General features: G+C 42.4%; 1 protein-coding gene across 3 annotated transcripts in view; it reads left to right on the top strand.

Moving 5' to 3' along the window:
* Positions 1-689: 689 nt before the first annotated feature.
* fut8b (fucosyltransferase 8b (alpha (1,6) fucosyltransferase)) overlaps positions 690-13,528 on the top strand; it is a 98,465-nt gene continuing 85,626 nt past the window's right edge. Inside the window, exon 1 of one of the 3 annotated variants that reach the window (XM_039781886.1) lies at positions 690-892. The gene's annotated coding sequence lies outside the window, so the exon portion shown is untranslated. Of the gene's footprint in view, positions 893-944; positions 1,029-13,528 lie in introns of those variants that run through there. The other 2 variants (XM_039781887.1, XM_039781888.1) reach the window with 2 other exon arrangements.

Genomic DNA, 13,528 nt, shown 5'->3' with positions numbered 1-13,528 from the left:
AAATCAGACCACCGTGTCTTCAAAATAAATTACCCAATGATTACACACAAAAAGTAGGTGATGCGGGGAAAACAGTCACTGTGTTTCAAATGAGTCCCCATTAAAATGTCTGAATCTGGACATGAAAGTCAAGTTAATTTGTATAGCCATTTTGAAACAAAGAGGTCATTTAAAGTATTTGCACAGGGCATAGATATATTAAGCTATATAGATAGTTATGCAACAAATAAAATAAATCAAATTTAAATAAAAGTTCTACAATTTCAGTGTGGTAGAAATAGCCCCAAATGTATCAAAGGAAATAAGGACTTATCTCTGAATTATTATTATCTATTATTTGGTAGCCTACGTAGGCCTATAATAAATAATACTATTATTAATTAACTTAGACCGGTCACCAAAACGCAAAATGGAAATCCCAAATTTAACAAAGAATTGTACAAACATTTTACCACAACGTTCACATTCAGAGCACAGCCATTTGTTTTTATTAATAGTGTTAATGCTATAATTAGAATGAAATAATATATAATTCCCTCACAGCTGCCACAGTCAACTGCACCTTTCTAACTAACTCAATTCTAGCTGTTGATAGCAGAAACAATAGAGTTGCTTTACTTTGTGACCGCACAGACTATTATTTTGAAAGGTAATGACCGGATATGAAGTTTCCCCCCTCTCTGGTCTGCGTTGACACCACCGGCCATCCAGCAGATCCCCACAGAGCAGCCTCGACCGCCGTATTCAGAGATCCCAGCTCTCCCAGTTCCTGTTTCCGCCGCAGCCTTTCTACTCAATTTTCTGGAGCAACAAATCTCGGCTGCCGCCGCGTCAGACCCCAGTCTCCGCAGCCCCGGTCGGATGCCGCTGGAAGCCGGTGTATCATGTCACGGTAGGTGATAATAACCCTGCTGCATGGCGGAAATGTAGGAGCCGCGGAGGTTCAGCTCATAGATTTCCCCGCTACATCCCGGCCTGTTGACTGCGTCGCTGCTGAGATCACGGTGACCAAATAGCGGTCACGGTAGGTAGGGATTTCTGGTCCCGTTATATTAACGCTGTTACTTGTTTTTTTTGTTTTGTTGCTATGCTTTAGAGGGATGCTCCGTTGATACTTCGGTTCGTTATATCCAAATAAACTGCCTCGCGTTCCCCTTTGTTGCTTATTCGCGTTGGTAGAAAAGCAAGTGGGTATATCTGTTCAAAACAATTTACAGTGTTTCCGCGTAACGACCACGGCAGTTCGCCTGAAACGTCTTTTAAGACCGCAGCATTACCTGGACCGTGCAGTGTAAATGCATGGGTATTCAAGTAGGCTAAAGGCATCAACAAGGCTAGAAGCGTGTAGCCTGTAAGCTAACTGTCTGTCTGTGTGCGTTTGGTTTCTGTTTGTCGTAGGCATATATGAGTTCTCACCGTTAAACGAGAGTGAAATGCATTATGACCTCCACCCTCGCACACAACATGAAAGTACAGACACATGACATGGGGAGGTGTCTGACAATTTGTGTATCCTTCACTGTCTGACATGTATGTGTTTTATGTGTGGCGAGCAGACAAAGCAGCTGCCTGTGTTTCAGCTTCGGTGCACTGCTGCTAGTATCAGGGCATTGCTTTGTAATAATCACCACCACAGCCAGGCGTGCGTTTGTTTTCACTACCTGGAGGTGTGGTTAATGTGTAATAATTCCTTCTAATGTGTAATTAGGATATAAAAACGGCTGCGCTCAGTCCAAGCGTCACCTTCATCACATCTGGGCAGTCAGAGGGAGCAAGCAGGGTGATTTCTGCTTTCCTCCTCACAAACACTTTACAGTGCTGGTGATAATATAGCACAGACGGTCATGTGGTTCTGTGTTCAGTGTAGCTCAACTGATAGAGTCTGGCGTCAGTGCTGGTAAGACTAGAGGTTCAATTCCCATCAGGGGCAACCACTAGAAGATGTATGGCTTCATAGTGTTGAAAAGTGCCAACAAATACCTTGTGATGTACAGCTCACTGTGCAAACTCTTAGGATGGGTGTAATATTGACATGATCTCAGAACTGAAGCTGGAAGCATGTAAAGGAACAGTATGCTATAAGGCTCTTTTTTAAAATCTTATTTAATATGACAGATTCAATGGAAAATAAGTACAATATGTTAATGCTTTCACATGAAATTGATTTGTGATATGAATGAGGTATGGCTTTTTTTGTCCCCTCAACTGTAGTATTTAATATCGCTTAATGTCTGCAGGGGTTATTACAAGACATATTTCAACTCTGTGAAGCACATTGTGTTCTTTTATTTCTTCAATAGCATATTGTCTGACGATAAATTATTAGCTCATAGTGTTGTATATTGCCACAATTATCCCTTAAGTTTCTATCCATTTGCAGCCAATATCCACTGTGTTCTCATTTGAATTATAGTTGCTGACAAGGGAGAAACTCAACACGTCTACAACCAATGCATCATTAATGTTATCTAATAAAGTCAGCCTGGGTAACTGGAAGCAGATTGATTGAGTTACCCATTCATGAATAAGTAAACAGCTATATATATATATATATATATATATATATATATATATATATATATATATATATATATATATATATATATGACAGCAGTCTATGCCATGGCAGGGGAAATCTGTCTTGGTTTGTGCTGCTTCAGATAGAATTTGAACTTTTTTAAACTATTAGTGGCCAATTATTCTACATAAAGCAAAGTGACTTATTCTTTGACAACAATTTGCTTTGATCTGGGCTTTTCCATTTTTGGGAATGAATAGGCATAACCATGGGTGGACCCATTTATATCAGTGCAAATAATTACATTAGTGCAGTTCATTCCAGGCTGTGTAATTTTGATAAAGCCCTTAAATTAAATAATAGTGATAACACTCAAATTAACCCTCGAAATGGCAGGTTTAGAGTTTTTTGACGAATCCTTACCAGATTGTGTTGTTTTTGCTTGTTGAGTTGATTGCATTGGACAAATGTTGCATTTGCTACCATGTTGCTGCTGTAACACATACTACTGCATATTTGATACAGAAGAATGTGCTTTCTAGAGAGGTAGCCCCCCCTGCTTTACTAAAGCTATTTTCTCTCTTTCCCCTTCCTTCATTTCCCTCCCTCTCTCTCTGCCCTTTGTGCTTCCACCTTCCATGCCTCATGCCACTGTCTGTCTTCATTTTTGACTAATGGGTTCATTAAACATATTAGTGTTGCTCTGCCAAAGAGGTTAGATGCGGTGCAGTGAGCAAAAATGGGCGGTGACTCATTTCATAGTTTTATCTGTATTTACCACTGTGCACATTTGTCACGTGGTAAGCTCCATTTCTCTGTTTAGTTTAGCGCAGCAAGCCACTGCCAAGTGGAGTTTTATTTAAAATAGCAGTTGGATTTGTTTTTCATTTCAGTTCTGTCTGCAATACCAGCCTGTCACCTGCACAGCAAGTGCCTCTGTTTGCATGAAAAGCCATTCTAATTTCAAGCATCACAGTGTTTTGGCTCACTGTACAGTGTGTGTATAATGCTTGATATTGGCTTCAGTGTGCTGTTCATACACCCCTTTTTTGCACCCTGTTGTCCCAGATATATCCTTTTCTTGAAAACGTAAGATGGATGAGAAGAGAAGGCTAAATAGAGCTATGGAGGAAACAAACAACACATTTTGAAGACATGTTCCCAGTTTGGGGGCCTCATGCCACAAACAAAAAGAACATTGAAGTGTCTATGCAATACACAGCAATGCTTGTAGCGAGCTATGTAACAATGTTACCAAAAGAGGAAGCATTGTTTTGTTGGTATTGTTAATCTCTGTGCAGGGTATTTCTGCTCCCCAATTCCAGACAATGTACTGTAAATAGAGCAGAAGCCATTGAAAAGAAGTATTTGCCTTTGTTGCATCTGCTTAGAAGAAGGGAAAGACTGAAATTATTATGTATGGATACATAGACACAATTTCATTTCTGAGTCTTATTAAACACTTGGTCCGCCAAGACAAGAAAGAGGAAGAGTAGCTGGTTCATGCATATGGTTCAAGGAACAATGTTCAGTGTTGCCATTTGGCTGGCATTTTTCATGTGGGAGTGGTGTTTAATGTCTGTTTCCTGTCTCCTCTACCCTCTAGGCTTTTGAAGACCCCAGTAAAGAGATGAGAAAATAATCATTAACCTCTTAAGATGTTAATGACTTTGTGGAGAATCTTAATGACATCTTTGGTATCAGAGTAGGGACTGTAGAGCTAGCCAACTGCATGCCTTGTGTAGGAACACATACCCGTAGTCTCTAGTTTATTGTAAGCTTGCAGAATGCAGCCTCTCTAAAGGGCAACATCTGCAGGAAAAAAGGCATTTCTGCCATCACTCTTCTGCTCTCATCCTACCAGAGGGCCATTATTATCTGTATTGTAAGACAGAGTGTCTGTCTAGTGATCGTACGAGCCAATCACAGGGTGGGCGTGGGGCAGGTTTCCATGGAGAAAAGCGAGCCGGGCCATGAGGCTCCTGAAGCTCAGCTTGAGCAGCCTAGCCTGATCTAGGCTGATAGCATTCTCCGGCAGCAGAAAAAGAAAAGGCCCCAGCAGGCCTGCCCTGCTGTCTGCCTGTCTAAATGTATCACTGCTTGTCTACCTGTCTTATTCAGCTGAATGTCTAAAGACAGGGTTGAAGAAGGGGAGTTCTGAATAGGAATTCAGTCAGACAGGCACAATAGGAGATTGGCCCGATAGCTATGTGGCATCAGATTGGATTTGTGTAGGGACTGGATCTAGATCACATAGTGCCTTAGCCACAGCTGTCTTAGGTGGGTTTGGAGGATGTGTGAATGTGTGTTGGGTTTGGGTTGAGGGGTAGACCAGTCAGAGATCCTGACCTGATCTCCCCCTCAAAGAGTGTGCTGCCTCAGTTCTGTTTGGCCCTGCAGGGAGGCTGCCCAGCCCGCAGTGCACTCACATTAGACAGGATGTGTGTTTGTGTTGGTGTGTGCGCACTTATGTGTGCTTGCTTTTGCTGTATCTCGGGGAGTTATTGCTGCTGCAGCCTGAGCCGGGAATTGGGTCTTACGACATTTCTTCTTGGCTCATTGGAGCCGTCCAGAAATAGGCACGCTTAAATTCTCTCCTTCCCCTTTTTTCTCCTTTTCAGTAGGAAGCACTTAACTGCCCATTGTTGCACCACTTTCTTTGTGAATTTCCATAATTTGGGTCTATGTATATGCATATATGTGTCTATCTGTGTATTTATTCTAGTTTTTACCGTATCTCTGTGAATACTCAGTACCAGAACAAGAAGAATGCAGTGAAGTTTGTGGCGCCTTCTCTGACGGAGGAACTATATTCACATGGGTATGACACACACTGAGAATTTATAGCTCATCAGAGGTTGCTGAGGGACTCACTGTGGGACACAAACAGCCCCCCTTCTTCCTGCCAACCATCCACCCACCTACCCACAAAATCCCCTGATGCTCAGTGCCTATGGCCCATCAAACAGCCTTGTCAGCCCCTCTGAGTCCCCAGCTCAGGCCAGGATCAGAGCATGCATGGAGGGCTGGAGGGATTCAGGGATGCTACTAAAAAGGCTCAGCCGCATGACAATATACTGCACTGTCTGAGTCTTATGCACCCCACAGCGTCAAACTTAAAACTGGATCTGAACCTTCTTCGGTCTCTAAAGGGCTCTTTCTAGCATGGGAGCATCCTGGAAGTACAAACCCACACTAGTGGCATCTATAGATGGAAGGGACAGAAATTTGGAGTGTAGAAGAGGCAGACGGGTACGGAGGGGAAATTAGGAGAGAAGAGAGAGGTAGTAATTGGGACAGCTGCGCAGCTTGAGGCGTAAGCAGTCAGATCACCCACCTCACTCCCACCCCCCACTCTCCCCACCCCAAAACATAAAAAACAGCGCCAGAGAGCCAGATGCTGGCCATTAGGATCACAGTGACAATAGCCCAAATTCATTCTGCAGCCAGAACACAGAATGCACAAGCCCACAAAGACACACACATGGGGATAGAAAATAACAAGACTATGAGCTCATATGACAGAATGAGTGCATTTCCCACACTTGGGTAGAAAGGTTGTGTGACAGGCTTGCCTCTGCATGGGTGTTTGTGGATATTATTCTGTTTTTAACAGGAAGCCCAAATTCCCAGCAGCTACTCCACCTCTACCCACACACACGAGGACTATTGAATGGCCTCCATTTAGCCAGTGGTATCTGATCCAGTACTGGCCAGTATTGGTTGGTCTGTGTGTGACCTCCACACAGGTCCAGAGAGGATTCAACCTCAGGCCCCTAGAAAGTGGGACCTGGACCGGGATGAATGGCCTGCGTTATCTTTCTCACAGGCAGGGGCTATTTTTGTCACTGGTGCCAGTCGTGCGTCCTGGAGGGTTTGTTTGCCATGGTGGGGGGAGTGTTTTTGCTTTTACAATGTTGATCCCCAAGGGATAAATTCATCTCTGTGACCTGCATTGCGAGGTCAGAATGTAAGGTCAGCTACACGGCGCAGTCCTCGTAGCTGGAATGGATTCAGTGTTTCGCTTAGCACTAAGCCCCCCCAACGTCTGTACCAAGTTCAGAGGAGGCAAGGTGGTTAATCTGCATGTGTCCATCTCCGTAGCTATCAAAGAGCTCATTGTCTGTGTGTGTGGCAAGTGCAGTGTGTGTTACCGATGGTTGGCGGTGTACGACGGCGGCTGAGAGGATTGTGTGGGATCGTGGAGGATTGGCCTGATTGGATTTCCGTTGCAGGAGTCCTGTCACCTGGCTCAGCATGGCACTCTGGAACACAGCAGGGTAGCAATCAGACAGCAGTCACACTTTGAATATACAGCTAAATCAGCATTCTGTCATTGCAGATACAAACTTCCACTATACAGAATATAAAGATAAACTCCCCAATAGTCAAGTCAGTTTATTTATTTATTTGGCATTTCTGCTTTTATTTGATAGTGATAGATACAGACAGGAAAGTCAGGGGAGAGGGAGGGGAAGACATGCAACAAGGGGCCCGAACCATTGTTGCTCTAATGGTTTGCGCTCTAGCTGGTGAGCTGCCAGGGCGTCAAGTCAAGTAAATTTTATTCATAAAGGCCAATATCACAAATCAGAAATTCACCTGAATGGGGTTAAATTCCAGGTACCACCTATAGATAGGACCTGAGCCACACAACCTTTTCAACCTCTTCACTATGGAGACCTGGAAAGAGGACAGACTACACAAACACACAAGAGACAAAGCTCAAGCACACCTTTCACAGGAGAATGGAAACAAACACAGAGGGAGGGAAGGGCAAGCATACAAGGGAGAGAGAAAATATTCTCGTTTGCAGGACAGACATGGGCTGTAAGTAGGGTTAATAGATTCATTGACACAGAGACTGACCCACCAAAAGGATAATGGTAACAGGGACAAGGCCCAAAGTAATCAAACAATAAACAACTAACTGAAAGTTAAGGTGGAAAGATGTGTTTTAAGTGGATTGAAATGCCTGTCTGATGTGAGCAGAGAGGGCGTCCCAGAGGAAGAGGCTTTTCTTTGCCTCCACTATCGCTGATCAATCAGCTGATCAACCTCCTCAGTACGCGGTTGTTGTTGTTGTTGCCACCGCCGCCGTTTGTTGTGTGTGAGTTAAAACTGGGATGGGAAGATAGACTACTTAAATTACCAGGAGTACACATTATGAAGAAATGAAAAATCATCTTTTAAATAGAACCATCTGAAAGTAGCGCAAGGAAACAGTGCCAGTGGAACTTAAGTTTCTCTCTCAGTTTCCACATCGGTGCACCTCTGAAGAGAAAGAGACGGTGGATTTGGAGCAGACAGATGTTGGCGAAGGGAGCAGAGAAGAAATAAACGGTAAAGTTGTCAGGTGGAAAAAAAAATGTACAGTGCAGATTTTAGTTTGCCCATGAATAAATGCTGCAGCTCCTCAAGACTAACATTTGAGGCTGTGGTTTATAATCGTCATGGGGTGAAACTTAGGTCTGGTCTGTTTAACAAAGTAACATTAATTACACAATTACACTTCAGATGAGTAATCCAGCACAATAAATTGTTGAAAATAGCATGATTATATTGTTGAGTTCATAAAATTAAAGCAGGCCTCAAATATTTGATTCAAAAGTAGCTTTACCATGTCATGTGATATGCTACTCCAGTACACGACAAACAAATTACTGGGACGACTACAGATGAACATTTAATATCCAGGAAGAGATGTTATAGACACCACCGCTGACTATCTCTTTAACAATTTGGCCACAATTAAGCACATTGATCATACACCGTGCAGCCATATACTAGGTTTCAACCTGGTCTTGTTTTTCTGGGGAGAGACAGACCTGTGCCCTGTATTTTGATTGTGAGAGCAGAGAGTGCAGGATGGAATAAGGTTTAGGACATCAGACCGGTATGAAGGGCATGCCCATTTACTTTAAATGATCAATGATCTCTGGCAGCAATCCATTGTTAACCAGACTGTGATGCTAATTTCTCCAAGTTCTCCAAGTAGCCTAAAAAGACCAGAATACAATTCAGCAACAAGACATTTTGTGTTCTAACTAAAGTGCACTGTGCTCTTGACTTAAAAAAAAAAATATATATATATATATATATATATATATAGCTCTGATATGCTTACTAGCTTGTTCCATTGAGCTTGTCAGTACTTTTCTCTGGGGGCTGTTGAAAAGCACTCTGGGAAATATAGGAAATCACTAACCGAAGTCAAATTAGACGAGGAGGCTGAAAGAAAGTGGGTACAACAAAATTGTAATTATAACAATCACAGAATAACTCCTTGAATGCATTGTTTATCACATATTGATAATTTTCAACAGCGTAAGAATATCTGAGGGTGGATTGTTCTTTTGATTTCTTTTCTCACAACTTTCCTATAGGGCTGAGGTGGATTTAATTGAGGAGGTCAGCAAAAAATCACGGTGGTATTTTACAAAGAAGGAGTAGAATTTTAACCAGATATTGAATGGTGTGTTCATTTGCAATCATCAACATACGTGACTGAAACTCAACATTTTTGGTATTGTGTAACCAAATCCAATCAGTTTCATCAGGATTTAGCAAATACTTGTATACTGCTGTTTGCTTTGAGTTGGATATACCTAATCATTACATGTAACAGCAGTACTTTGGTGGACAATTCTGGTGTTTCTACTTTTGTTCCCTCAAATAATGAAGAATGAACATAATATCTGGAAACGGAGGGCTCACAGAAGTTTTAAGGAGCGGATTACACCGTGATCCTCCCACAATGATTTTATATTAATGCACACCTCTGCAATTTGCTCACCCAAAGATGATGAGAAGAGTACCACAGAGAGTTAGATCTGCACAATGTAGACAAAACATCACATCAGCATTATTTTGACATACAGTATATTGCAGTTGCAGTGCATTTGAAGAATTGATTTAAGGATATATTAGCTTAATAGATGTGACTTGAAACCGTTCCAGGAGCCTCCCCCTTTGGATGAATGTAGTGATGTCCAATCTCTTGTTGCTTAATGATATTTCTGGGTATTAAGGAGTTCTGTGTGCCAAGCAGAGTCTCATTCCCAATGTTTCAGTTATTGATTGAGTTATAAAATGAATTAATTTTCATGTTGCAGGCTTTTCATTTTATTTATTTATATATACTCACGGTATAAATTGCATTCTTTTATACTGCAATATCAATATGTACTTTCAACCCTTGTACAGTGCAGACGGCAGGCGTTTTTGCACGGGCAGTCCACATACTAAATAATGTCTTGTGAAAAGTAACATCAGTTAGATCATTAGTTTAGGATTTTTTTTAGCAGTGGGGGCAGGTTAACTTAATTTAAATTTGCAAGACCAGGCTTAAATGAACTGACAACATAAGTCATACGACTTATAGTTCTCAAGGACGTACACACACAATCTCAACTGGCTAGTTATCCTCGTGTGTCAGCGCTATTCTCCAACATGCACTCTAACAATGCAGCCCTATTTCTGATACCGTGGGGGGCAGAAATGTTGCCGTGGGGGGCCGCCACGGTCAAATCAACATAGAGGAAACACTGAACATGCTACGTCTCAGGACCACACAGATCTTACTGGCTACCAGGAATTTTCTATCAAAAAGGGGGAACTTTTTCAGGGGATTTTTCACTTCCACATGACTTCTAAAATAAATAACTGCAAAAATGAATAGGGCTGGTGCATTCTTGTTTGTTATTCAAATATAATTCAAATATAAAAAAACATAATGATATTCAAACGAATATTAGGCAGCCCTTAATATTCGAACCTTTTACGGGCATTATTTTTTGTAAATGTGTTTGCTTGTAAATGTTGTTTTCAATTCAGATTCCGAGGCTTTTTCACACATTTAAAAATTTAACTACATGTCGCCGTGGCGTTGCATTTCCCCAGCGCACAAGTATAAACATCAGACCATTTACGTAGGCTACGGTGAAAGCTGCGAACTTCCTGTCGAAAGCATACTGTTTGTGTTTAATCCAGGGTCTGACTTTTAATAAAAATAAACTGTCGTGGCAGTGTGTTTTTCTTCTGAAAACATCATTGCCTGCCTATTGACTGATACACTGCCCTCTGGTGGACAGAACATCTACAACTTACCAATATAGGTCTTATCGAAGGCATTTAATGGTCAAAATATTATTAATAAATATTTGAATATTAATAAACAAACAAACTACAAATATGATTTTTGGGCAAAAGTCAAAGCCCTAGCTTGTGTAAACAGTAACTATTATGTTGAGCTGTGCATCTGCTAGAAATCTGTGTGTAAGTTTGACTCATTATCTTTGTCACATGCAACCCTCTGGCCTCTGCCATCTTTCCTGTGTTGTCACACTTTGCAGAACCATTGCTTCACAAATAATGTCTAAGAAAACACTGTCTTCCTGTGTTATAATAGCCTTTGAGTGCAGTGTGGAAGTCTGCAATACAACTTTAACCATCTGTCTACAGGATTTATTCTCTGTGAGCCTAGAGCTAGTGACTGATACAGGGGATGGTTAAGTGTTGTCTAGTACCTCTGAAGCATCAGTCAGACATAGTCCATCCATAGTTTAGCTGGTTGCATGTGGGGAGAAGTGGGATTTTCCCAGCATGAGCCTGAGCCTCAAGATTTTGAAGAATCATGTCTGAGGGGCAGGAGGATAGTGTGGTCTTTTATCAGTTTGGGATTCGGGAGGTACAGTTGCTGCTTCTCTTTGGTGCTTGTTGAGGCTCCATGGTCCACAGAAAGGGGAAAAGAACAAAGCACTCTATATTGCCTAAGGTTTATTTTTTCACCCTTTCCTCCCATTCCTCTTTGCCCCTATTCTGGTGAACCTTGCAGCGCTACACCCTTGTCCAAGTCCAACACCTTCACTTAGCTCCCAGTAAGATTTATACAACCTTTGCTTTACTACATCAGCACAAGAGTTGAGGTTTCGGTACCATTTTATTGAATCTGAATCCTTCATCCTACATCATGGCCACCAACAAAACTCAGCAAAGGCTGTTCTTGCTCGGGCTTTAACTTCTGGATATTCGGCAGCGTTGCTATGCTACAACGGGCCACATCTTTCTCTGCCGCCATTACGGTACTACAGCTCAAACTAGCGCACGCCACGACCTCAATGTCATCGTTCTCAGCCACTCCTTCTGTTCCCTGATTGGACCGCCAAATATTTGGCCGGAGAAAACCCAAGAATATGCCGCAAACCCAGACGGAGTACTGAAGGAAAATGAAAATTGAGCGTAAGTACGTAGGAGGGCGGAGCCAGGCTATCCAAACCCCTCATCATTTCCAAGTATACTAAAGCTAATAATAAATAATGAGGAGAGATAAATGGTTCAATAAAAAATCTGTAGGCATCAGAGCTTAACGTATCTGGGTATTTTGCTGACTAGGACCTATCGGGCACTGTTCTAATGCCTCCTGCTGCCTCTGCAAGCTTGTTGACACCCCTCAGTCCTCCTTCAGCATTTGTGAGAGTGGCAGCACTGGCATTCACTTATGGCAAAGCCCTTGGCAAACCAGCATGAGACCATTAGCATCTGACATGTCTGTCGTGTAGCCCCAGGAGTGTTGCATCACACGGTGTCAGCACCCTCTCCTTTTCATGTTGTCGTGGTACCACCCTCCACCGCAAACCCACTGCACCTCATTGCCAGTGCCATCAATGCAGAGGGGACTTTAAAGGGCCTCCTTGGCAGACCCATTCCTCAGTTTTAGCTGTGGTCTGGGAGAGCAATAACAACATGCCAGTCAGATATAAGAGCCCCTAATAGGACTCAATGAGATGACACAGCAGTCCAAAGGCCTATTATGCTGTTGTAGCTGTGGGACAAACAGGGAGACGAGAGGAGGGAGAGAGCAAGAGCAAGTGATTGACCACATGCCAAAGAAATCATGAAACATTCCTCATGGAAACAAGAAAGTGTAACAAGACTGGATAGACAGGTTGTAGGTGGTCTGTACCAATGTATGCTATCTGTGTGTCTGTGACCCGGAGCTAGTTTTGACGAGGATGGAAAAGACACTCTTGTGATGCCAGCCGCACTACCAGCTTTTCAAATATGCATCTGTAAAATAGCTGCGTGACAAGCCGCTCCAGAAAACAGCCTCCCCTAGCCTGGTTTGTACTTTTCTTTGATCTTGTGACAACAGCAAAGAATTGAAGTTGGCACATCAACTCAATGAGGAGCTTTAAACACCCGGCGAGGGCTTTGCCTCCTCACTTTGATTTGTGGAGAAAATGAAGGATTATTATAGATGAATCCAGTGTTATGGTTGTCCTCCAACTCTTGATGTTTAAACAAAAACTAAAAGAGTGCAACCACCTGAACTGCTTTGCTGTCACATTAGACGATGAATGAGGCAAGCCATAACCACGTATGGCATACTTACTTATCATTATTCTACATTCACAGCATAGAGAACATGTTATTCAGAGTCATGATGGTACTTTATAGTCCCTGTCTGTATTTTAAAGGTAATAACATGTACTTGTACTAGATAGTGGGGGAGTCTATACACCATGGAGAGGGTCAAGCCTGGCCAAGGCCAAGCTGTGAGGGTCAAGCTTCATCTGTAAGCTTACCCTTCTATTTGAAAACTGACCCATCCACTCTGTATGATAATAATAATAATAATAATAATAATAATAATAATAATAATAATAATAATAATAATAATAAATAACAAAAAGCATCATTGGCCTCACTCGGTCTTTGCTCTCCTCTGGCAATTGGCGCCCTAATTGAGGCACTCTTGAGCCATGTTTATCACCGTGGCAACGTTGCCTTGCAGATAATCATTGTCTTGTGGATTAGCATAACAACAGAGGAGAAGCTTTGCTTCAATTCCACTAACGCTGGACCAAGCTCCTTTGTGTCGGTTGCCTGCCGGGCTTGTCTTAACTGGGATTAGAAGCATTGGCTGTAAGCACCCTGCAAGCCCCACATTGTGCTCCTAGTGCACAGTGAACCCTGTTCGTGCCCTTGGCAAATGACGATTTTCACCTC

This window comes from Perca fluviatilis, chromosome 18 (genome assembly GCF_010015445.1).
Source record: "Perca fluviatilis chromosome 18, GENO_Pfluv_1.0, whole genome shotgun sequence".
Lineage (NCBI taxonomy): Eukaryota > Metazoa > Chordata > Actinopteri > Perciformes > Percidae > Perca > Perca fluviatilis.
This window is presented reverse-complemented; position numbering and strand designations above follow the sequence as displayed.